The 24,246-nt window shown below is 39.7% G+C and overlaps 1 long non-coding RNA gene across 1 annotated transcript; it reads left to right on the top strand.

Moving 5' to 3' along the window:
• Positions 1–1,319: 1,319 nt before the first annotated feature.
• Positions 1,320–22,853, top strand: LOC147828064 (uncharacterized). Its single transcript, XR_015451358.1, has 3 exons — positions 1,320–2,097; positions 6,338–6,444; positions 7,151–22,853. It is a non-coding gene; the product is annotated as an uncharacterized LOC147828064 (long non-coding RNA).
• The last annotated feature ends 1,393 nt before the right edge of the window (positions 22,854–24,246 follow it).

Raw genomic sequence — 24,246 nt, 5'->3', positions numbered from 1 at the left:
ATTTTTAAAAATCACACTTTGTAAAGACACTCATCAAAGAAGACTTCCAGAAATGCTCCAGAAAGTGGCAAGGATGATGGTATAAGTGTATCCAAAAGGAGGGGAGAGTATTTTGAAGGAGATTAATGATAGTGTGTTTTACTGTAGTCATTTTTAAAAATGTAAACATTTACCATCTAGTTTAATTAATCCTTGTATGTATATGACATATTTTCCTTATCCATTCACTTTTCAGTGGAACTTGTTTCTATATTTGCAGTATTATGAATGGTACTGCAATGAGCAGAGGAGTACTAATGTCTCTTCAGATCCTGATTTAATGCTGGGCATGGTGGTGCACACCTGTACGCCCAGCACAGGGGAGGCTGAGGCAGGAGGATCACCATGAGTTCAAGAACAGCCTGGGCTACACAGCCTGGGATACATAGCAAGAACTTGTCTCAAAAAAAAAAAATCCAGATTTAAATTCTTTAAGACAAATATGTAGAAGTGAGATTTCTGAATAATATGGTAGTTCCATTTTTAATTTTATGAGGAAGCTTCATACTGTTTCCCATAGCAGCTGCACTACTTTGCATTTCTTTCCACTGGTAATGTACAAGTGCTTCCTTGTGTTTGTTTGCTTGTTTTTGTTTTTAGGTACCAGAGATTGAACTTGGGGCGTTGCGCTCACAAGGGAGGTGTCAGAACCACTGAGCTAAATCCCTGGTCCTAAGGGCTTCCCTTTATCCACATCCTTGCCAACACTGGTTTTGTCTCTTTGACAGTGGCCATCCAGAAAGTGTGGAATGGATCGCACTGTGGTTTTGATTTGCCTTTCCCTGATGATTAGTGATGCTGAATGTCTTTTCATCTACCTGTTGGCTACTTACATATGTTCTTTGGAGAAATGTCTGTTCAGGTACTTTGCCCACTTTTGAATTGGGTTACCACAATTTTTAAATTATTGAACTATAAAAGTTCTTTATATATCTTAGAGATTAAGACCTTATCAAATGTATGATTTGCAAATATTTTCTCCCACTCTATAGGCTGCTTTTTCATTCTGTTGATTATTTCCATTCCCGTGCAGAAGCCTTTTAGTTCGATATTCTTTTGGTGTCATATCTGTGAAATTATTGTTAAGACTAATATCATGAAGCTTTTCTCTATGTTTTTCTCCAGGAGTTTTACAGTTTCAGGTCCTACAATTAAGTCTATAATTCATTTTGTGTCCCTTGGTGTCCCCCCCCCCCCGCCCCTGCGCGGGTATTCAGAATTGAATCCAGGGCCTCATACATGCCAAGCATGTGCTCTACCACTGAGCCTTGGCTATTTGGAGTCTTTTGTGGTGTCATATGAATGGTAGAATTGTTTTTGCTTTTGTCTATTTTCATAAGAAATGCCATTTGGATTTTGATACTGAGTGTTTTGAATCAGTAAATCATTTTGGGTAGTATGGACATTAATAATATTAATTGTTCCAATACATGAACACGGAATGCCTGTTTGTTTGTATTTTGCTTAATTTATTTCAATAGTGTTTTGAATTTTTAGTGTACAACTCTTTCATCTCTTTAAGTTTATTCCTAAGCATTTTGTTATTTTTGGTGCTGTCGTAAATTGTTTTCTTTTTTTGTTTGTTTGGTTTTTGTTTTTTTGGTATTGGGGATTGAACTCAGGTCCTTACACTTGCAAGAAATTGTTTTCTTAATTTCCTTTTCACAGGAAATACAACTGATTTTGTATCCTACAAATTTACTGAATTTGTTTATTAATTTGTACTTTTATGGCATTTAAAATTTTTATTAGTATTAGATATACAGAACAATGAATTTCATTTTGGCATACTGGTACGTGCATGTAATATACTATGATTAATTTCACCTCCCATTCTCCCTCTCTCTTCCCTCCTCTGTCTCCCATCCTCTTCTTCATCTCTAATGACTTTCTTTGCTTTCCTGTCACCTCTCTTTTACATTTTTTTCTCTAATTTTTTTTTTTTAGATTCCACATATGAGAGAAAATATGCCATATTTGTCATTTGTTGATGGGCTCTTTGGCTGTTTTCACAACTTAACTTTGGTGAACTGTGCTGCAATAAACATGGGTGTGCAGGTATTGTAATGTTCTAATTCTTTCAGAAATATACTCAGGAGTGGTGTAGCTGGATCAAAAGGGACCTCTGACTAGCTTTTTGAGGAACTCCATACTCAACTCTTTGCCTGGCAGACAGGACCCCTTCCTCATGACCTGGCCCCGGCCCTGGCCAAGCTCCAGCTCAGCCACCCTCCCTATAAACCACACTCTAGCCACACAGAGCCCTGAGTACTGCCCTGAAGAGGCCTATTCTTTGCTGCCTTTGTATGGGTTTTCTCTTCTCCTGGAAGGCCCTATTCTTAGTTATTTTCCACTCATCCTTCAAAATTCAGCTAAACATCCTCTGAGAAGCTTTCCCTGATTCTGTAGTCAGCAGACCCCTCTTTCCTGATCCCCATGAGCCCTCTGGACTTCCCTTCCTCTCTCTCCTCCCTCTCCCTTCCCTTTTGCTCTCCCCCTCCCATCTCTCCCTTCTTTCTCCCCACTTCTTCCTTCCCCTCCCCTCCCTCCCTTTTCTTCTCTCCTCTTCTCTTTTTTCTTGAGACAGGGTTACTCTCAAACTCATGGGCTCAAACAGTTCTCTGATATAGGTGCACCTATCCCTGGCCCTTCTGAACGTTCTCTGTTATTTCATGAAAAGGCGGTTGTGAATTCTTGGAGGATGGGGTTGGGTGTGGCTCTGTTTAGCCCAGGATGGAATCCACAGAGAATGTGGGCTGAAGAAGAACAGGTTTAGAATTGCTGACACTAACTCCTTTTCTAATATAAAATGTACTTACCCTAAACATGGAATTAAAATGGATTCAAAAATTTTTAAAGCCATAATAATGGCAGTTATTAGATGAACCATGATACCTCCCTCCTTTTCTTCCTTTTTATGGTTTATTTAAAAATTGTAGCATGGATCCCGGTGTGGTGGGGCATGCCTGTAATCTCAGCACTCTGAAGGCTGAGGCAGGACGATCACTGCAAGTTCAAGGGGAGCTTGAGGCTATATAGTGAGTTCAGGGCCAGTTTGAACTACAAAGGGAGACCCTGCCTCAAAAAGCAAGCAAACAAACAAGCAAACAAAAATTGTAGCATGGATAAAATTTCCAACTTCTAAGTAATTGATTAAAAAAATTTAGAAAATTAGCGAAAATAATCCCATATGGGGCTTATGAGGGTGCCGAATACTGACAGTCTTGGGAAAATAAGGCCCAAAACTTTATTACTCTTTCAAAAAGCTATGATGGGTAATAGAATATATATATATACACACACACACACACACACACACACACACACACACATATATATTTTGCCCCCAAACTAAGATACAATACTAATTAGGATGGTGTTGAAAAAACACCTGTTTTGTAGGCTTAAAAATGAACCTAACTAAGGGCCGGGGATTTAGCTCAGTGGTTTCTCTGCCTTCTGCACAAGCGGAAGGACCCGAGTTCAATCCCCGGTCCAAAAAAAAAAAAAAAAAAAAACCCACAAAAATGAACTTAACCAAAAAAAAAAAAAAAATACAAACCTAAGCCCTCAGTCATATAATGGATCTGAGCAAAAATTATCAATGGGTGCCAAAATTACTAGGTGAAAAGCTGATGAGAGATTTGTTAATGGATGATCAGGCTGACAACCCCTGAATCTACTGTACAACCTTAGCATTATTAAAAATGGGACAGCCAGATATTGATTGCCTCCTGATATGATGTAGTAGGAAGTATACAGCATCACTTAAGAAATGCTTTGTGTGTGCGTGCGTGTGTGTGTGTGTGTGTGTGTGTGTGTTTTACTGGAAATTAAAGTCATAGCCTTCACACTGAGTTACATACCCAGGCTTTTTTTTTTGAAACAGTGTCTTGCTAAATCACTAAATTACCCCATCTGAGCTCGAGTGCTAAGATTACAGGCATGTGCCACCACACTTGGGAATTTAGAAAATATTCTTTCAGAAATTGAACCCGAACATAATAACTTTCTAACCACTAGTTTATAAGAATATAAAGACAAAGACAGAGAAGCATGCTAAATGATACTGTAAGGATGTAAAAAAAAATCAAATGAAGAGAATGGGAAATTTCACAAGAAAATGACTTGAATTATTCAATAAATAAGTGGTAGGAAAAAAGGGGGCAAGAAAAGTTCCACATTACAATATATAGTGTGTCTCTTCTCATGTTAGTTCGAATGGCTTTATTATGTGGTTTAATATCATGCATATGCCTTTGCTTCCAGCTTATTTTAGAATCATACAGCAGAATTGTTGGGTCAAAGGGTATATGTAGTGCATATTCTGATAATATTACAAATTGTCCTGTTGCCTCTCAAGTTACTGAGGTTTTTACATTAAGACCCCAATATTCTCTATTTTCTATACATTTCTAACTTGCATACTGAGAGATATTGTCTTTTTTCAACAGGCACTGAAAGGGTGTTGGAGAATAAATGTTTGATTAGCAAAAATCAGCCTCGTGGAAAATAGGCTCCATCCTGCTATTTGTCCCTGTTAGAAGATAATATGCTTCATGCTGTTCTCAAGGCTGAATGTAGCAGTGGGTTAGATAACATAAATGGGAGTCCTAGTTTTCTTTGTGAAAATCCAGTGAAGATTGTGTGAGGCAGGATCCTGGAAGAGAGCAGGGGGGTAAAACTGCCTCTCAGAGGAGGCCCCAGTGAATGGCAGGGCGATAGCCCTGAAAGGTAGGTGAATAAAGAAAGGGAGAGGAAAGTCTACTTCTATTCCCTGGGGAGTTCACAGTCTCACTTTCCCTTCTGTTGTTGTAGTGACTTAGAGTTGATGATTCCAGAGAAAGGCGGTTTCAAAAGGAAAACAAAAATAAATTCGATTTCACTCTCCTGCCTTGCTTATGTAAGGGCACCTGTCATGTGGTGAACAGTCTGTCCCAGGCAGAGTCCAGAGAAAGATCACTTTGTAAACCACCCTCTACCAACAATTGCCCTTTGTCTTTGGAGCCCTCCCACCACCCCACTGTGAAGTTGCTGGGCCAAAGCACTGTGAGGTTTGGGCAAGAAGAAATTATTCCATTGTCTGTTAGAAATTAGATCAGTAAACTGATGTCATTCATGATGTAAGGCTTTCCTTGGGACCTGGCTGTTACAGATGGCAGAAACCACGTGCTGCCCCCTTGCGGCACTTTTCTTTTTTCTTTTTTTTAATTCTTTATTGGTACATTTTAGGTATACAACACCATTACATTTCTCATTGGGAATTGTACCTTTACATAATGCATCTTGGTTCTTATTTTGTCCCCATTCCTAGCCCTCCCTTCACCCCCTTGTGGCACTTTTCTTTAGGTCCATAGGCGATAAGGGCACCCAGAAAATGATCGGCTCCACATAATAATCTACTCAAGTCCTAAAAAGTTGTGTGTGTGAAATACAATCAACGTTTTGTTTAGTGACATCTAAAACAATGCAAGTCAATTTAATAAATGTCATGATCATTCTTGGATTTAGAGGTAGGTTGTTATTTCATACTTCTAAATCCAGGTTATGGACTTAATAAAATTTGGAAAACATTTCATTATATTCAACCTCCAAAACATTTTTTGTCTTTAATTTGTTTTTAAACCCTGGGCCAGTCTTCTGCTAGTCCACAGACAGGCTGCCCACTAGGGAATGATCATTTTAGGTATGTCTTAACATAGCCATACTGCTTTTTGTTTGGTGGGTAGTTTAAATTATTTTGACAAATATTTATATTGTTAGGTAATGTCCTAGTGCTAAGGATAAAGCAAAACAAAATAACAAAAATCCTTGCCCTTGTGGATGTATACTTCATTGATTAAACAAGCATTCCTTGGGCTGAGGATTTAACTCAGTGGTTCTGCCACCTGCCTCACAAGTGCAAGGTCCCAAGTTCAATCCCTGGTACCAAAATAACACCCCCCCCCCCAAACAACAACAAAAAAACAAGCATTCCTTGATCTTCTAAGATGTCTTGGGCCTTAAGACACACACTGTTACCTTTTTTTTTTTTTTTTAATGACTGTTACCTTCACTTCTCTGGGAGCCCTCTAGAGACAAGGGCCAGGTTCTTTCTTCCTCTTTCTTTTCTTTCTTTCTTTCTTTCTTTCTTTCTTTCTTTCTTTCTTTCTTTCTTTCTTTCTTTCTCTTCCTTCCTTCCTTCCTTCCTTCCTTCCTTCCTTTCTGTGTCCTCTCTAGATTTATTAATCATGTCTTGCACCATGAGCAAAATCTTTGCTGTTATCTGAGTAATTATTTCTGATTTCATTTTTCCCAGATCCTCTTTTGTTGCCAGTTCAGAGAGTCCAGGTGGTTGAATATCAGAGTGTTCCATCTCGTTTCCCTTTGGGGTTGCTGGAGGTGATCTGGAAGTCTGTTTTTGAGGTCTGTTTTTGTTTATGTGTCTTCTCATTTCCACGGGGTGGGGGTGGGGGGTTGGTGCTTCTGGCTCCCACGCGGCTCAGCTTCTCTGCCCTAGAAGCTTGGGATGGCGGTGGGGGAGCTTCCTTCTGGGTGCTGGGACTGGTCACCTTCTTGGCCCTAGGAGCCTGGGATGGCAGCGGGGGAGCTTCCTTCCACCGGGTGCTGGGACCGGCTGAGCTTCACTGCCCTAGCCAGCCTGTCTGCCTGCCTGCCTGCCTGCCTTCCTTCCTCTCTCCCTCTCTCCCTCTCTGCCTCTCTCCCTCTCTCCCTCTCCCTCTCTCTCTCTCTCTCTCTTTCTCTCTCTGTCTCTGTTTGCACCACATTATAGTTACTTGTATAGTCATTTAGGGAAATTGGTACATGCACATAACATATTTTGATAATTTACCATCCCTTTGCTCCCCTCCCTTTCCCTCTGCTCCTCACTCCTTCCCCATGTCCACCTTTTTGTTTCCTGCCATCTCTCCTTTATTTTTCTCTTTTATTTATTTATGCATTAGGTTTCTCACACAAGAGAAACCAGGCCATATTTAACTTTCTGTGTCTGACTTATTTCACTTAACATTATGCTTTCAAGTTCCATCCACTTTTCACACACTGTGACTTTGTTCCCTGCCCTCTGAGTCTGGTGGAAGAAATAATACCTGTCCCTCTCCTTGCTCCAAAGCCACCCATGAGGGGCACAAAGAAGAGGGGCAGCTTGCTGTGTTTGCATAATTCAGAGGTTTCTCAGAGAAGATGACAAGAGGCAACTGGAAGAATGAGCCGATGAGGGCAGAAGGGGTCCAGGCAGTGAGGAGATGGATGGAGCATGGTATGTCACTGGCTTACGACCTGTATCATCTTGGGAGATCGCACATACTGCTGAAGGGATGAGGGGAAGAAACTTCTTGTGTGGAGTGTAAATTTCCTGGGCATGTTCTGGGAACTGTATATCTCTTCCTCAGGCTGGAGCTAGGGCTAAGCAAGGAGGCAAGGTCTGGACACCAGGCAGACCTGACTGAGGTCTTTTCTCCTGAGGACAGCTAGGAAATTAGTGGATCATTTAAACCAATAATATGACATTGTCTGATGATGCTTTTTGTTGTTGGTGGTAGGTTTTTTTGTTTGTTTTGAGACAGGGTCTCCTTATGTAGTCCAGGCTGGCCTTGAACTCACTGTGTAGCCCAGGCTTGCCTCAGACTCATGGTGATCTTCATGCATCAGCCTCCTGAGTGCTGAAATTACAGGCGTGCACCACTGTGCCCAGATATATCTGATGATGCTTTATTCTTTTCTTAATAAAGCTGTATTTTAAAAGTTATACAAATAGGTTTTGACTGGATTTTTTGTTTGTTTGTTTTTTGGTACTGGGGATCAAACTCGGGTCCTTGCACTTGTGAGGCAGGCGGCAGAACCATTGAGCTAAATCCCCAGCCCAATAATAGGTTTTTACTTTAGAAGATTCATCAGATCCTTTCTGTGGGAGAAATGAGTTCGTTGTACTATTTTTATAGCCAGTACATTGCACATCTCTCCCTCCCTCACCTTAGAAGAACCTTCTCTCCCATTGGACTCAACACACAGAAACCTCTCAGTAAAGGGTTGTTGTTGATGTCCATAGGCAGTGGCAATGTCAACTAAATTAAGCAAGGCCACCAAATAGTTATATGGACCTCGTTTAGATGATGATGTAAAACTTTTTCTTTGAAACAAGTCTCACTATGTTGTCCAGGCTGGCCTCCAACTCCTAGGCTCAAGCGATCTTCCTGCCTTAGCCTCCTGAGCACAGTGGACCCTCAAATTACAACCACCTGACATATGAATAAGTTGAGTTATAACTGAAATTTTAGTTTTAACTTATGACAACCTGAATGAATTACAACCCAAATGCTGGGCTCTTGTGCTTCCAGATGGTCTCAGGTACAGATTTAACCCTTAGAGAGTTCTGGAAGGAACATTACAACATCCTTTCCTGTATGGGGTTAATTGAGAAAGCCTGAGCCACTGTCTCTCTAAGGACACTGAGATCTGCCTGTATATAGAAGAGAAACTTTGAAGGCTGTGTAGAGGAGCCTGAGCCTTCAACTGACCAGCTTGAGTTACAACTGGCCCTTGAGAACAAATTGAGTTTGTAAGTCAAGGGTGCACTGTAGCTGGGACAATAGGCATGTGCCTCAGAATCCAGCTCCATTGTATAAATCCTCATTAGAAAACTTTTATGAAAAACTCAAATATTAATATATATAAAAGTATAAAGAATAGTATAATAAAAAGGCAGGAATATATATATTTTTCTAGAATAATTTCTTGGGATGGAAAAGTCACTTTTATGAATATATGTGTTACATTTTTTACAATGGAATCAGAAACTTCTTGCATATTAAAAATTTTTAATTTAATTTTAAAAGGCAGTTCCTAAGATTTTAAAAGAAACTGAAAATAACAAACCTAACTGAATATGAAGTTAATGATGTAGCTCCACAGAGAAGACACTTATTTCAAGTAATTTACAATATATTTCTATAAGTACAAAACAGAGCATAGGATAAAAAGAGCTGCAAAAAAATCTAACATTTCATTTTATAGTTATATTGCTAGTAGTTGTCTTTCTATTAATATTTGTTTGTTTGTTTGTTTGTTTGGTACTGGGATCAAACTCGGGTCCTTGTGGTTTCGAGGCAAGCATCGGAACCACTGAGCTAAATCCCTGGCCCTTTTGTTTGTTTTTTTATGACAGTCTTTCTATGTAACCCAGGCTGGCTATGAACTCACTATTGTAGCCCAGGCTGGCCTTGAACTCTCAGTGATCCTCCTTCCTCAGTCTCCTGAGTACTGGGATTACAGGTGTGTGCCACCACACCTGGCATATTAGTGTTGTTAAAGTATCTTGCATATAATACAGTTAGGGTAAAGTAATAAGTAATTATGTTAGTGTTATTAGGAACCAAGATTTTCAATGCAAGCGGAGAGAAATATAAAACCAAAATTATTAATATCCTAAGCTAGAAATATCAGTATAAACTCGTGATTTTTTTCATCTTTTAAAAACTACATATACCCAATTTTTATACTTTTCAGAAAAATTTAGAAGTATTAAAAACCCACAGACAATGAGCAATCTCTAGTGCCCAGATTGTGATCCCTAAATGGGATTCCCTATGAAGAGAAATCAGGACTTGGGTAGCAGATTCCGTGTCTGGGGCAATATATGTATAAGATGGGGCTGGAACGTCTTGCTGAGCCCAAAACTATAAAGTTGTCAAAGATTTCTGGGTTGCATCAAAAGGACACAAGGACTAACAAGAAGAGGCTCCAGTTGGCCCAAGGTGAGATAATTTATATCCAAAAAATAGTGATTGAATTTGATTGAAATACGTAGAATATGTATATAAAAACCTAATGAATTCATGGAGATATCACTGGCAGTATCCAATCTTTTCCTCTGAAATTGGCAATTAACGAGAAATGGTTGGGCATTGTCCTGTGGTATGTTTTGAATCTAGTTTGTCCCCCAGAAGTTGATATGCTGCTGCAAGCTTGGTTCTTAAACAAATGATATTGAAAGGTGGCGGGAACTTTAAGAGGTGGGGCCTGGTGGGAAGTGATTGGATCCTGAGTCCTCTCATAAAGGGATTAGTGCTTGTCTCTTGGAATAGGTCTTGAAGGAGTGGATTAGGTCCTGCTAGAGTAGGTTGTCCTAAAGGAGCATGCTTGACCCTTCCCTGGTCTCTGGCTTGTTCTCTGGTCAGGTGCCCCCTCATTCCCCATCTCTTGCATACACTCCTCCCATGTGATGCCATCCATCAGCCATGAGGCCATCACTAGAAGCTGACTAGGACCATACTTTTAGACTTCCAAAGGTATGAGCCAAAATAAGCCTTTTTCCTTTATAAAGTAACCAGCCTCAGGTATTTGGTTACAGCAGACTAAGACACACTGCCTTTCCAATACAATTGGCATTTCAGGGTGATCAAGTAGCCCTAACTGATGAGGAAAAGTTCTTTAAAGGTAAACCATAGCTAATAAATGAGAAATGGCAAAATTAGAAAAATCACCATTTTGCAGAGATCAGTAAAGGATGGGAGCATTTGATAAAAGAAACTGTACAAATGGAGAATATCCAGAAAATGGTTTGTTCTATAGAATAGCTGAACTAGCTTAATCCATAAGTTGATGGCATGAGGGGGAAAAAGATATGTGTAATACTTTTAGAAATTTCTGAAGAGTATAGAAATTGGATATATGTACTTTTGAAAAGGAGAGAAAAAATCATTAGTTTATACTGATTTCTTACGAAATGCAGAGAGCCTTGTTTTGGTTCTGACTCTAATGAACTGTAAAAAAGATATTTCTAGCCTCATATAGCATTACACATCTATAATCCCAGCACTAAAGGAGGCTGAGGCAGAAGGATGGAAAGTCTGAGTCCCATCTGGGCAACTTAACGATTTATGAAGACCCTCTCTAAAAAATAGAAAGGGGGCCAGGGATTTAGCTTAGTGGGACTGCCCGCCTGCCTTGCAAGCTCAAGGTCATGAGTTCGATCCCTGTTACCAAAAAATAGAAAGGGCTGAAGTGTATCTTGGTGCAAAAGCCCTGGGTTCAATCCCTAGTACCACCAAACAAAACATCCCAAAGACATTTCTTTAGATATTTGGGAAGAAAATAGTCTAGAGAATTAGATGATATGAAGAAATTGTTACTTTTATTAGGTGTGTTACTGGCAGTATAGTTATGTAAGAAAATATTTCTGTAGGAAAAAGCATGGGGTCTGGGATTAACTTTAAAATACTTACATAGATAAAAGAGAGGGAGAAATGAAGCAGGTGTGGCAAAGTGATAATTGTTGAAAATGTATGATGGGCATTTTTATACAATTCTTTTCTTAATTCATTTACTTAAAAAGTTTCATAATAAAATGAGAGTGAAGAGACAGGCAAATACCGAAATCTTCCAGATGAGAGTTCAGACTGATCCTGTGTATCAGTGGAGTGAACAAATTGAACAAGTTTCTGCAGGTCAGACTACCTGGCTATTCTGCAGCTGTCAGCTCCTGCTATGCCATAAAAGCACAGCTGGTATCAGAGATCACAGCTTGGATGATGAGATCATGTGGAAGGATGGGCTGGGGGCTGGTTTCACAAGACTCTCTCTCTCTCATCTCATTTTTGCTCACACCTGAGGTGGCACTTCTACAAATCCACGCAGAATGCTGAGCAGTTTGCAGTGTTCTTTTCCATCCCCTAAATGTTAATCACACTTCATGTCTTTGCTGATTCACTGACAAATAATTTTTACTTCTATTAGAAGATGAAATTTCTTTTTAAGATGAAAGATTATAAAAGTCAGAGATAGCAAACATAGCCAAGTGTGTGCACAGATCTTACTCTCTCCTTTCCAGAACCTAGGGCAGGCAAACATCATGAATTAATCATATCCTTCTTTTCCACTGCACTTGGCTTCTGGCCACACTATTCCACAGAGCAGCATATTGATGACATCTACTTGTCTTTCCTATTTGAAGAATCTTCAGGTTGATTTAAAGAATTTGCCTAGCTATTTTTTTTTGTACCAGGGATCGAACTTGGGACCTTGCACTTGGGAGGCAGGCGGTGGAGCCATTGAGCTAAATCCCCAGCCCTTGCCTAGCTATTTTTAATACAGCGGGACAAACAAGGAGAAAAATAGCTTGAATAGAAACTCAAAGAAATTGGGGATGTAGCTCAGTGGTAGAGAGTATACTTTGCATGTGTAAGGGTACGGGTTCAACCTCCAGCCCCCTCAACACACTCCCCAGAGAATTTAGGCTAGACTGGATTTAAGAAAGAACCTCATGTGAGGCTGATTGAAAGGACATCTGATGCTTTTGCCTGCTCAGCCTCCCTTCCCTTTATATCAATATCCTTTCCTTTGGGGAAGGTCTGTGTTGGAGTAGGGCTGCTCTTTCCTTTCTACACAGGCAAGCAGACCTCACCAGTTGCATTGTCCCATTTTCTAGACCACAGAAATTAATATAGGGATGAGCACATGATTCAAGCTGGACACAACAAAATTCCTCCCAGTTAGATCTTTTGGAGAAAAAAACCCCTCTTTTTCTAACAAGTTTTCAAAAGTGGCTTGGGTAGCTACACTGCTCTGTATGTACAGAGAGCTAAGAAAATAGAAACACTGGAGGGAAAAAGAGCCTTCCTTAAATTACTTGAGCCCTTGCTTACAATTGTGCCTGAAGCAAGATTCACCCTTGGATTTTAAAATATGAGCAACAATACATTACTTTATTTTTTTCTCTAGTCAGTTTGAATTGGGTAGTGTCCCTTTTTTTTCTTTTTCTTTTTTTTTAGTACTGGGGATTGAACTCGGGTCCTTGTGCTTGTGTAGCAGGGGGCAAAACCACTGAGCTAAATCCCAGGGCCCAGTAGTGTCACGTCTAAGGAAAGTCTGAACTGGCATGGCACATGAGGTGCTTCATTCCTTCAATTACCATATATTAATCTGCTCCAGTCAATTTTCTATCCTGGCAATACAGAAAGGACAGATAGCTCTTGGCTCACAGTTTACAGTTGAAGAGACAATTACCATAGAGTAATTATATAATAGATGATGCCTATACGGTGCTTAGTGTGTTCCTGGACAATACTAAACATTTTACATACACTCATTTAATTCATACAACATCCCTTTGAGATAGGTTCTGTTCCATAAAGAGAGAGAGGGGGAAAATGACACATTCAGAGGTTAAGGAACTTGCCCAGGTTTACCTAGTTCAGAAACAGATGATTTAGCGTTCAAGCCCAGGTAGCCTGGCTCTTAATCGCCACATTCTACAGCTTCATTTCTTCTAAGGGTCAATGTTATACTGAAGTTATATTATACTGAGTTATACTGAAGAATAATCAGTAATAATGGCTACCATTCACTGAATGCATCCCATGTGCCCAGTCTTGTAATAGGTGCATCCCTGTCTTAACATAGTTCATATTTTCAAGGATTTAATATAACAAAGAGTATTCATTATATATATGAAGAAACTGAGGCTCAGAGAGATTGAGTGACTTATTTAGGTCACGTAACTAGCAACTGGTGAAGCTTGACTTTGGATCTAGTTATGTCTGCTTCTAAAGCTTTGGCTCTTTCTGTCATATGCTCTGGAAGGTCTCCCCTTCCTGCTTTCCACTAGCACTGTTGTACGTCTAGGCATCTAGGTCACTTCTGATTGGCTGGCAGTAACTAGGAAATGGAATGCTCTAACACCAGAAAGCATGGCATATTCTGCTCACGGCATTGCTCTTGGAATTTGTGTATATCTTGCAACCGATACTCCTGAGAGTAAATTGCTGCAGTGGGAAAGAGGTTAAGAAATTCATTTTAAGTATCCTTTTGGGAGTTTAAAAAGATTATTATTTATTTATTTTTATGGCAGCTACTCAAATGTAGAAGGAGACTTTGTTTTGTGCTGCTTCCTGCTTTAAGGTGACCTATGAATAAGGCTTTTGGATAAATTATGAGTGCATATCTTGACGATGAAGGAAAACCAGGGATTGAGATGGTAGTGTTTACGTTGGAAGGTCTTCTACGATCTTCTATAGGCATTCTTGTCTAGGAAAACCACTTCATAATAGAGAAGAAGCTCTTGAGATCTCTTCACATAACCAAATCATGGGGATGATCGCTGCCATGCCTTCTAGAAAGCATTTCAGCTAGGATAAATCTGTGGGCTTCTGAACCCAATCATGTATTGAGAACTTACTGAGTGAGACCTTTATATAGGTTAACTCATTTATCCTTATAACAGCACCAGTTAAAATATGAGGCAAGGGCCGGGGATTTAGCTCAGTGGTTCTGCCACCTGCCTCACAAGTGCAAGAACCCGAGTTCAATCCCTGGTACAAAAAAAAAAAAAAAATGAGGCAGAAGGAAGTTAACACAGCACTTACTGGATCGTATGCTCACCAGGAATCAGTGATGTTTGCTAACAAATCAATTTCTTTTTCAGGCACACATGATGTAATTTAATTAAAAACAGTGCAAACCTGTGAAATATGTATATAAAGTTGAACTATTATTTCTATGAAAACCAAGTTGAATGATTTGGCAAGATTTAATAGTTTCTTTTTTTCAGTTGTTGTTGAATTAAGTAGGAGCAAGATCATGCTTTTTCACCTCCATGCCTGTTGCTACTAAGTAGAAGACCTTTTCTCATGTTTTCCTCCTTCAAATGCATCCTCCAAGATCCAGCTTAACTGTGACCTTCCCTTAGAAACCTCTGATATCCTGAATTTTACCACTTCTGCCACTCATTGGTAACCTTTGGCTTAATCTGTCTAAACAGAGTCTATCTCCGTGAAACAGAGGTAATAATACTCACTTTACAGGATAATTATGAGGATTCAGTGAGGTAGTATTTGTGAAGTTATCTGGGTCTTAGTAGGTACTCAATAAAGAGCAGTAATTACAGTGTGCTTGGTCCTGTGTTAGGGGAGGGAAACAGATGAATGAGACATCCTGTTCCCCAAAAAGCTGTAGACTAGCACATGATTATCTGGCTACTTTCAGCTCCACTTGCTCCGACTGAAGTGAGCTGGAGCAGGTTGTCACAAATGGAAATGGAAACTTTTTTAGATATTTTTAGACACTGACACCATTATGTCATCCAAGTTCTCAGCATTTGATTAACTCACCCTGAAGGCCTGAACAGCACCAGCACAGAGCCTCTTCAGGGGCAATTTTCTCATACTTAGTCACCAAAGGATTTGTCCTGAAGCACAAAGGGACCATGGGAGTAGCTTCAAGGGGAGCACACTCTGATTTCTGGAGGTCACTGGAGCAGGCTCTGGAATTTCTCCACCCTGGGTTCAAATTATGACTCTGCCATTCACTGGCTGTTTGACATTGAGGAAGTTACACAGACACAACATCAGTTTCCTCATCAAAAAATGGAGATAATTTCCGGGGATTTAGCTCAGTGGTTTCCCCGCCTCCCTGGCAAGCGCAAGGACCTGAGTTCAATCCTCGGTACCCCCTCCCCCAAAATGGAGATAATAGTTGTCACTTATAACAGTAATAAAGAGCAGATGAGACAAAATGTCAGTTTCCAGCATGGTACTTGGCAAATAGTAAACATCTACTAAATGTTGGCTACCCGCTGGTAACATGCAGATAGATAGGAATGTGGCAAGCTGTGAACTAAGGAAATGCAAGCAGGTCTCCCTCAAGGCCTTCTCTGTGCCAATGTCAAAAAGACTGTTCTGAGTGCCCCCTGGGTCTGACCCTGCACATAGTCTCTTCTCAGTCTTTTAGCAGAAAGACTAATAATCAACCTCATATTCCATTATTTATATACAGGGGTATCTTGAGTGAGGTAACAACCTCTGGGAACCTCATTTGCTGTACATTATGGACATACAGGTTGTGCACCTTACAAGAAAGAAAAAAGGAACAGAAATAATGAAAAGCATTTAAGACAGTACTGACAAATGGTAGGTACTCAAAGAATTGTGGCTAGTAAAAATATAGATTTTTCATATGACATAGAGATTGGTTAATTAATTGAAAAATTGATTATATGAAGGAAACTTCATGTGTGTGTGAATTGAAAAGTTGGTTATATCAGGGAACCCTTGTATGTGTGTGCATGTATGTGTGGTGATGGGGATTGAACCCAGGGCCTTGTGGATGCTAGACAAGCATTCTGTCATCAATTTTCATCCCCAGCCCATAGTTCAGGAAATCTTTAAAAAGCAAAGCAATCATTCCTCCCTTTACCATGCTCTATCAATACCTGTTAATTTGATCCCCATCTGTAGACACAAGGCACCTACCTACAAAGGCTAGAAATACTGTTCCAAACAGAACGTTTGGTTTGCAAACTTGCAGATTTTCCTGCACACAGAGACCAGATAAGTGATCACAAAGTGGGGGTGCCACATGCCATGACCACAGAAGAGGAAGATGTGGAGAAACATGAAGTGGGGGAGTGCAGGGGAAGGCAAATTGGAGGAAAGAGGAACTATAAAGTGGGAACTACTTCAGTGGCCAGCTGTCTCCCATGCTACTTTCTGGGCTGGACCAGCAACTGCCTGCAAAATTCAGCTGCTCCTTAGTATCTGGTTTGGAAGCATCTCTTTGGCCCAGGAGTCTCTGGCCAACTTTGCATCCCCATTCGATGGGGATCTTTTGCATGCTAGCAACACCAACTCTTACAAACCCCAGAACATAAGGTGAGATGATATGGCTTCTTAGTGAGGTTATGGTGCCCAAAAGGAAATCTTTACTTTCTTGCCAGAGTGGAACTGGGTAAAACTGTTTGACCTTGCCTTTTTGTTGGGATGGTGGAGGAACACCCTCACCCTGTTATCCATATTGCAAGCTGCAAACTCTAAGAACTTGGAACTTGATGTTTCTGTATCCAACTAGTGACTAACCCCATTGTGACTTGGGACCATATAGTCAAGGCAAAATCCACCCGCCCAAGATGATGTTCATATTTTAATTAGATGCACACTTCTGATTTAGTCATTCTTGCAGCTTATAATTAGACCTTGTTGTCAGGAAGAAAAAAATTGAAAGCATCTGTGTTTCAGTGCTATTCAGATCTGTGACTGACCCAGTTTTAAAAATTTGAAAATGTGGCATTGCTGTTCGTCATGTCTTTGCACCTTGCTCACACTCTTGTGAGATGCGGGTTGGAAGTGTTTACTGAGCTGTGAGCATGAAAGAGGAAGGGCGTTATAGTTGAGAGCATTGGACAGTCCACAGGCAAACTCCAGAGACAGAACTTCCTCTGAGATTTACTTTTACACACTTCAAGAAAGATGGCAAAACAGATCACTTGGGAAGGGTGTCCTTAAAAAGTGATGGTTCTTTGAGACAAATGATTATGGAAGTTGTTTGTGTTGATGTTCTCAATGTTTTGCCAACACCGTCCTCATTACCTGCAGAGGTGAGCTGCAGAGCTGTAACCTTAACGATTGACCTATTCACCCTATGTCAGAGGGTTTACTTCTGGATCTTCCCTAGAACCTGGCAAGACGTTTGTACTGAATAAACTGAATGAATTAGGACAGTCCTTTATGCTTGGTTTTCAGGATTCTGCATTTAATGGTTGAGTCCCTCTCTGTTCATTATGAAAAAGTACTTTTAGTAACTTAACTCTCACACCCTTCCCATTTAGAAGTCACAGTGGGCTCTCCCTTCCACTCATTCTCAAATGTGAGTAAACAATCAAAGATGACCAGACATTTAAGCAGCACATAAAGGGCAAGATAAACTAGCAAAAGCAGCAACAAAAATATTATTGCAAGTAGAGATAATTTGGGAGTAATAAGCCAAAAGGCTAAATACACAAATTTAAGAGTCATATCATTAGTATCCTCATGGAAGATGGTTCATCCACGAAATAAGAATAGATCACGATAAAAGGAGACACAGTGTGAGACAGAGGCTTTCCCAAAGTCGACAACAATCTTAACACTTTATATGACATACCAGTAATAATGTGTGAAACAAATAGAAGTTTTTTAAAGTTATCAACTACAAAGAACAAATTTTGATTGGCCACAGGGACAATATTGTAATTTCTTTTCTCACCCTAAATAAACATTTACTGTCAGGCATAATTTTGTATTCATAATTTAATATTCTTTTTCTGAAAGAAGTCTTTTAAATTGTAAGTTTCTGGCACAGAACTTCTATAATTCCTGGAAATTTCTAAAGTGATAGAAAGGAGTTTTTTTGTTCTTTAGGAGCCCTTTTGGACCAGGGGTTTTTGTTAAAGACTCAGTATGGGGTTTCTAAGTAGTGGGGGCTGGTCATCAGAATGATCAAATACATGATTAGAGAGTGGAAACTTTCAGCTTCACCCTCTGACCTCCAGGGAAGGAGAAGGGTTGGAGATTAAGTTATACAAACTCTGGAAGAAAGAGATTTGAGACGTGAGTACTTCCAACTTGGTGAACAGATCCATACGCTGGAAGGGTGGCACACCCTGACGCCCTGGAGACAGAAACTCCTGTGCTGGGACCCTCTGCAGACCTTACACTCTGTACCTCTTCATCTTACTGTTGATATGTATAGTTTACAATACAACTGCAACTGTTAAGTATAGCACTTTCCCAAGTTCTGTGAGTTGTCCCAGTGAATTGTTGAACCTGAGGAGAGCATCAAGGAAACCCTTAAATTTGTAGTCCCCTGAGGAAAAGTGTGGGTGTTTGCAGCTAATGTTGGAAATGGGACAGTCTTGTGGGACTGTGGAGGGTCATCCTTAACTCTGGTTAACTCTTAACTTAGCATCAGAATTGACCTGAATTGTTGAGCAGCCAGTTGGTGTCAGAGAATTGGAGACTTATTGTGGAAAATGACATGTATGTTGTGTCACAGGCTAATTTGTGATTGTGGTAATGTTAGAATTGTTGATTAATTCTATCTTACACAATTTCCACCAAAGAAGAAAGACTAAGGGAAGAGGAATGCAAGTTGGAGCCCAGCCTGGGCAACTTAGCAATTTAGGGAGATCCTAAGTTCTCAAAATTAAAAATTTAAGGGCCAGGGATTTAGCTCAGTGGCACCATGCCTGCCTTGCAAGCGCAAGGTTCTGAGTTCAATCCCTGGTACCAAAAAAATTAATTAATTAATTAAAAAGAGTTGGGATTGTAGCTCAGTGTGAAGGTCCTGAGCTCAATCCCCAGCACCACCAAAAAACAACAAACAACAAACAATAACAACAATAAAAACAACAAAACCCCCTGATATAAGAGAACTTTTATTTCCACTACCTGTCAGTTTCTCCCCTTTTAATTTTATACATCTGATGATTGGAAGACTTTTCCACAGACTGAATATAGGCTCCATTATTTTCTACCTTTGTTTCTCCTCCACTGTACACAGACTTGTTGTCCTGGGCACTATAGGATGCATTCATATTGAATATTGATGCATATGGATGGCTCTGCACCATCATGTCACAATGCTATTCTAATATAGATACTAATAAAGATACTAGGCTGATGGAGCATTCCCCTTCACTTACCTGGCAATGACACCCAAGGGCCAACCCCTCAACCTCTATCCCAAGCAGTACATGATTATACTTTGAATTTTGATCCTCTCTCAGTCTAGCAACATGTGATATCATAGTGTTTTGAGATGTTGGGCAGCTCCAGTCTACCATGTGGTCATCAGGGTAAATAACTGATACTTTCTAGTGTGCAGATATTCAACACTTTATTATAAAACAGGTTTTATGGTTGATGATTTTGTGGAGCTGTAGGCCTATGTAAGTATTGTGAGCATGTTTAAGGTATACTAAGCCCAGACCTTTGGTAGGTTACATGTATTAAAAGCTTTGTGAGTAGGGGATACTAGGGATTGAACCCAGGGCCTTCTCAGTGAGCTACATCCTCAGCCCATTTTTAGATTTTTATTTGGAGACAGAGGGTCACTAAGTCATTAAGTTGCCCAGGCTGGACCCAAATTTGTGATCCTTCTGCCTCAGCCTCCCAGAATGTTGGGATCACAGCTGTGCCCCATCATGCCCAGTTTTAAATCTATTTTTGATTTATGATATTTTATTTTATTTATTTTTGGTACTGGGGATCAAACTCAGGTCCTTGAGCTTGCGTAGCAGGCGGCGAAACCACTGAGCTAAATCCCCGGCCAATTTAAGATATTTTAAACTTACAATGGACTTATTAGGACACAATTCCATTATAAGCTGCAGAGTATTTGTACTTGTACAGCACTTAGGATAGTGCCTTACACAGTATCTCATTAACACTTGCTTCCTAGCAGAGTTTATCCAGTGTCATAGTTTTGCATACTGTTAACATGCTAATTACTCCAGAATTGGTTATGTATCCCTAGACTATCTAATTCTGAAGGATCTTCAAGAAACTAATAATAAGCTGGGTGTGGTGGCTCCTGCCTATAATCCCAGAACTGTGGGAGGCTAAGGTAGGAAGATCAAATTGAGTCCAGCCTGGGAAACTTAGTGACTTAGTGAGATTGTCTGTCTCAAAATAAAAAAAGACAAACGGGCTGAGGATATAGTTCAGTGTGAAAGCTCTGGGTTCAATCCCCAGTACTAGAAAAAAACCCTAATAATAAATGTCTGTTTATCTTCTACTATCTTTTGAAATTGGTACTGCTTTCTAAAGTTTTAAAAATACATTAAAGAGAAGTAGTCTTGGAACTCTTGTGCACAGTTGGTGGGAATGTAAAATGGTGTAGCCACTATGAAAAAAAGTATCCTAGTCCCTCAAAAAAGTTAAAAATGGAATTACCATATAATCCAGCAATTCCAATTCTGAAAATAACCCAAAAGAACTGAAAGCAAGACCTTGCACTTTTATATTCTGGGTTTGAGATAAAGAAATAACATGAAACTGGCCTGGTGTGGTGGCACATGCCTGTATTCCCAGCACTCAGGAGGCTGAGACAGGAAGATTGCTGTGAGTTTGAGGCCAGCCTGGGCTACATAGTAGTTCAAGGCTGGCCTGAACTACATAGTGAGACTCTGTCTCAAACAAACAGACAAACAAAACAAAACAAAAAAACCCCAAAAAAGAAATAACATGAAATTGTAAGTTTGTAAGATGTACAGTTATTAAGATAAAATAAATTCTACTCAGGCTTTCTGGAAAGAGGTAGATCTTGGATGCTTGACAGTTTTTATTATCAAATAATATTTATGCTATGTGGTGAAATGTTGAGAAAACCATAGAAAAGACAAGTCTATGATTTTTATCTGATGGACCACATAGGGAAAAACAATAAAAACACCATTTACTTTGTTCCAATAAAATACCTGTATGTTGTAGTTGGTATTTACTTTATTTAAACGTTAGGAAATTGAAACAGAGAAGTGTCTTGCTGCAGGTCACACAGGATGTAAAAAAAAAAAAAAAATCATTTTGGTTTCTAAATCTGTTCTTAACTACATCATATTAGCTCTTGGTATGGTGGGTGGAAATTTTCTCATTCCCACTTGTTACCACATATAAAGATACAGGTGCATATAATGTATATAAAATTAGATTTACACTTATTATTCCATGGTGGGAGAACATGTACGTTCACACAATTGTAAACGATGTTGCAAGTTGTTTAACACCACCTTTCAGGCAGCCACAAACATTGCCATAGAAGTGTGACCGCAAAAATAAAATTTAGAGAGATAATATTTATATTGGCTTCAGCAATGGGGATATGACTGAGTCACAACTGAACCACAATGTATGCATGTCTTAAAGTCCAGTTGTTGGAAAATTATAGGACAAAAATGCTGCTGGAGTCAATATGTGTTACAATATGTCTGATAACACTTCACAACCTCAACAACAAAGAAAGGGAAGCCAAACTAATAGTAATTTAAAATTAAAGGAGAAGAATATCAGCAATTAAAAATTACAACAAACTCAAGACAACACCAAGGATTCGATGCTCTGATGACAGAGTCCATTTTCTAAATTAAAGTCATTTGATGTAGCAGGAGAGGAAATGAGCAGGAGGAAGAAAATCGGAATTGCCAGGATTGGCCTGGTGAACAGACTTCTTAGCAGAATATTGAAAATTGACAGTTTTTAACAAAGTCTTGTAACAGACCAATTTTTGTTTATGAATATCACGTTTTAGTAATGGATAATTCTGATATAGTAGATAACTAGTGAAAAATGAAAGTTTATAAAATTATTAATTTTGGATTCTGTTTGAGGTAAGAATCATACCCTTCAGGAGATGTTAGCTCATTTTTTTTTTTTTTTTTTGGTACAGGGGATTGAACTGGGGTCCTTGTACTTGCACAGCAGGCGGCAAAACCACTAAGCTAAATCCCCACCCCTGTTAGCTCATTTTTAAAGAACCTCTTATGTAGAGGGAAAAGCATAGGAAATTAGCATCAGAAAAGGCTGGTCTAAAATCTCAGCTTACCAAGTATGGGATGCTAAGCAAGATTCTGAGCTGCTCTGAGCTTTGGCATCTGTGAATGTGTCACTCTGTGGTGTGCTGGAACTGGCTCATATCAATGTTGGAAGCTTGCTGCTAAATTTTTAGGAATGTTGTATGTCAATTGTTAAACTACTGATTGCTTGGTATCAGTTATAGTGGAAGTATTTGTTGCACAGAAATTGACAAACGCTACCAATCAGAAATTTTTCCTCTTAGATAACATGTTTATTAGCACATGATTGTTTCATCTCACACTTTCCACCAGTGCATCAAGAAATCCTGTAAAGGGCTGGGGATTTAGCTCAGTGGTTCTGCCACCTGCCTAGCAAGCACAAGGTCCAGAGTTCAATTCCTGCTACAAAAGAAAGAAAGAAAGAAAGAAAGAGAGAGAGAGAGAGAGAGAGAGAGAGAGAGAGAGAGAGAGAGAGAGAGAGAGAAGAAAGAAAGAAAGAAAGAAAGAAAGAAAGAAAGAAAGAAAGAAAGAGAAATCCTGTAAAAAGGGGATAATGATTTAATGATTTCCATGTAAGGACTAAGTTGTTTTGGCATCAAATCAAAGCTAGGTAGTCAGTATTCATTTTTTAGAGTGGCTAGGCATGATCACATCTAATTCCCATGCAATCCTTTGGAGACTGGCATTGTCAGCCCCAAAGGTGATCATGCATTTTGTGTGCACACAGTAGCTAGAATGATTATAAATGCAAACCAGAACCGGTTACTTTCTGCCTAAATCTGTCTAGTGGTCTTGCCTTATGAAAGTCTAAACTCCTCATCTAGTCCTCAGTTCTCAGGAATAGTGGTAACAAGCATAGCTGCTGAAACCTGAGCTGAAGTCCCAACTTTCTATCATGAACTTGGGCAAATTTTTATCCTCTCCATGCCTTACTTTCCTACATATAAAATGGGAATAATAGTACCAACTTAATGTTGTTGCTGGGATTAATTGTGTTACTTCATGCAAAGGACTAGGAATAGTATATGGCCTTCAGAATACACTCTAGAAAAGCTGAGTTTTCTCTCCTCTAGTGTTGCTGTAATGTTTAAATGAGCTATAATGTGCATGGGGCTTAGCACAGGGCCTGATCCATCATAAATGTTCTGCAGTGTGAGTTGTCCTTCCCTCTGTAACCTTCCTTTGTGCCCCTTTCTACCCACATCTGACTTAGAGCCCTGCTGGGCTAGCTACACTTGTCTCTCACACTCTAGGCCATGGTACTAGAGGTCCAGGCCTTTGTCCTGGCCAGCTCCCACCCACCCACAGTCCCAACAGTCCTGCCCCGGGTTGGGCTGCTTCTTCCTCCTCTGCCTTGCTCCCCTAGAAGCTGTGCTTCCATGATCATTTTCACACTTCTTGTTATTTTATTTAAAAGATACCTGATGCCCCCATCAGCAGAATGGGTAAACAAAGTGCAGCACATGCATACAACAGAATTTTATTCAGCCTAAAAAAGTAGGAAATTCCAACACATGGTACAGCATAGGTGAAATTTGAGGGCACTCTATGAAATGAGCCAGTCACAAAAAGACAAATACTGTAGGATTCCACTTAAATTTCTAGGATAGGCAAATTCATAGAGACAAAAAGCATAGTAGTTAGAAGGGGATGAGAAGGCAGAGTAGAATGGGGAGCTTTTGTTTCACGGTTATCTAGTGTTTTAGGTACTTTTCTTATTGCTGAGACAAAATACCTGACTCCCAAAGTTAAGGGAGGAAAGGTTTATTTAGCCCACAGTTTATAAAGGTTTCAGTTCATAGTCAGCTGGCTCCAAGGCAGCATGGCATGGCAGAGGGTAGCAAAAACAACAAGGGGCCTTAACAGCATCTTTTGGCCCCTTTTATCTT

The sequence above is a fragment of the Heterocephalus glaber genome, unplaced genomic scaffold (genome assembly GCF_053883595.1).
Source record: "Heterocephalus glaber isolate CG9 unplaced genomic scaffold, H.glaber_assembly_v1.0 deba00001428, whole genome shotgun sequence".
Lineage (NCBI taxonomy): Eukaryota > Metazoa > Chordata > Mammalia > Rodentia > Bathyergidae > Heterocephalus > Heterocephalus glaber.
The sequence above is the reverse complement of the archived record's forward strand: the minus strand, read 5'-3'. Positions and strand labels throughout refer to the sequence as shown.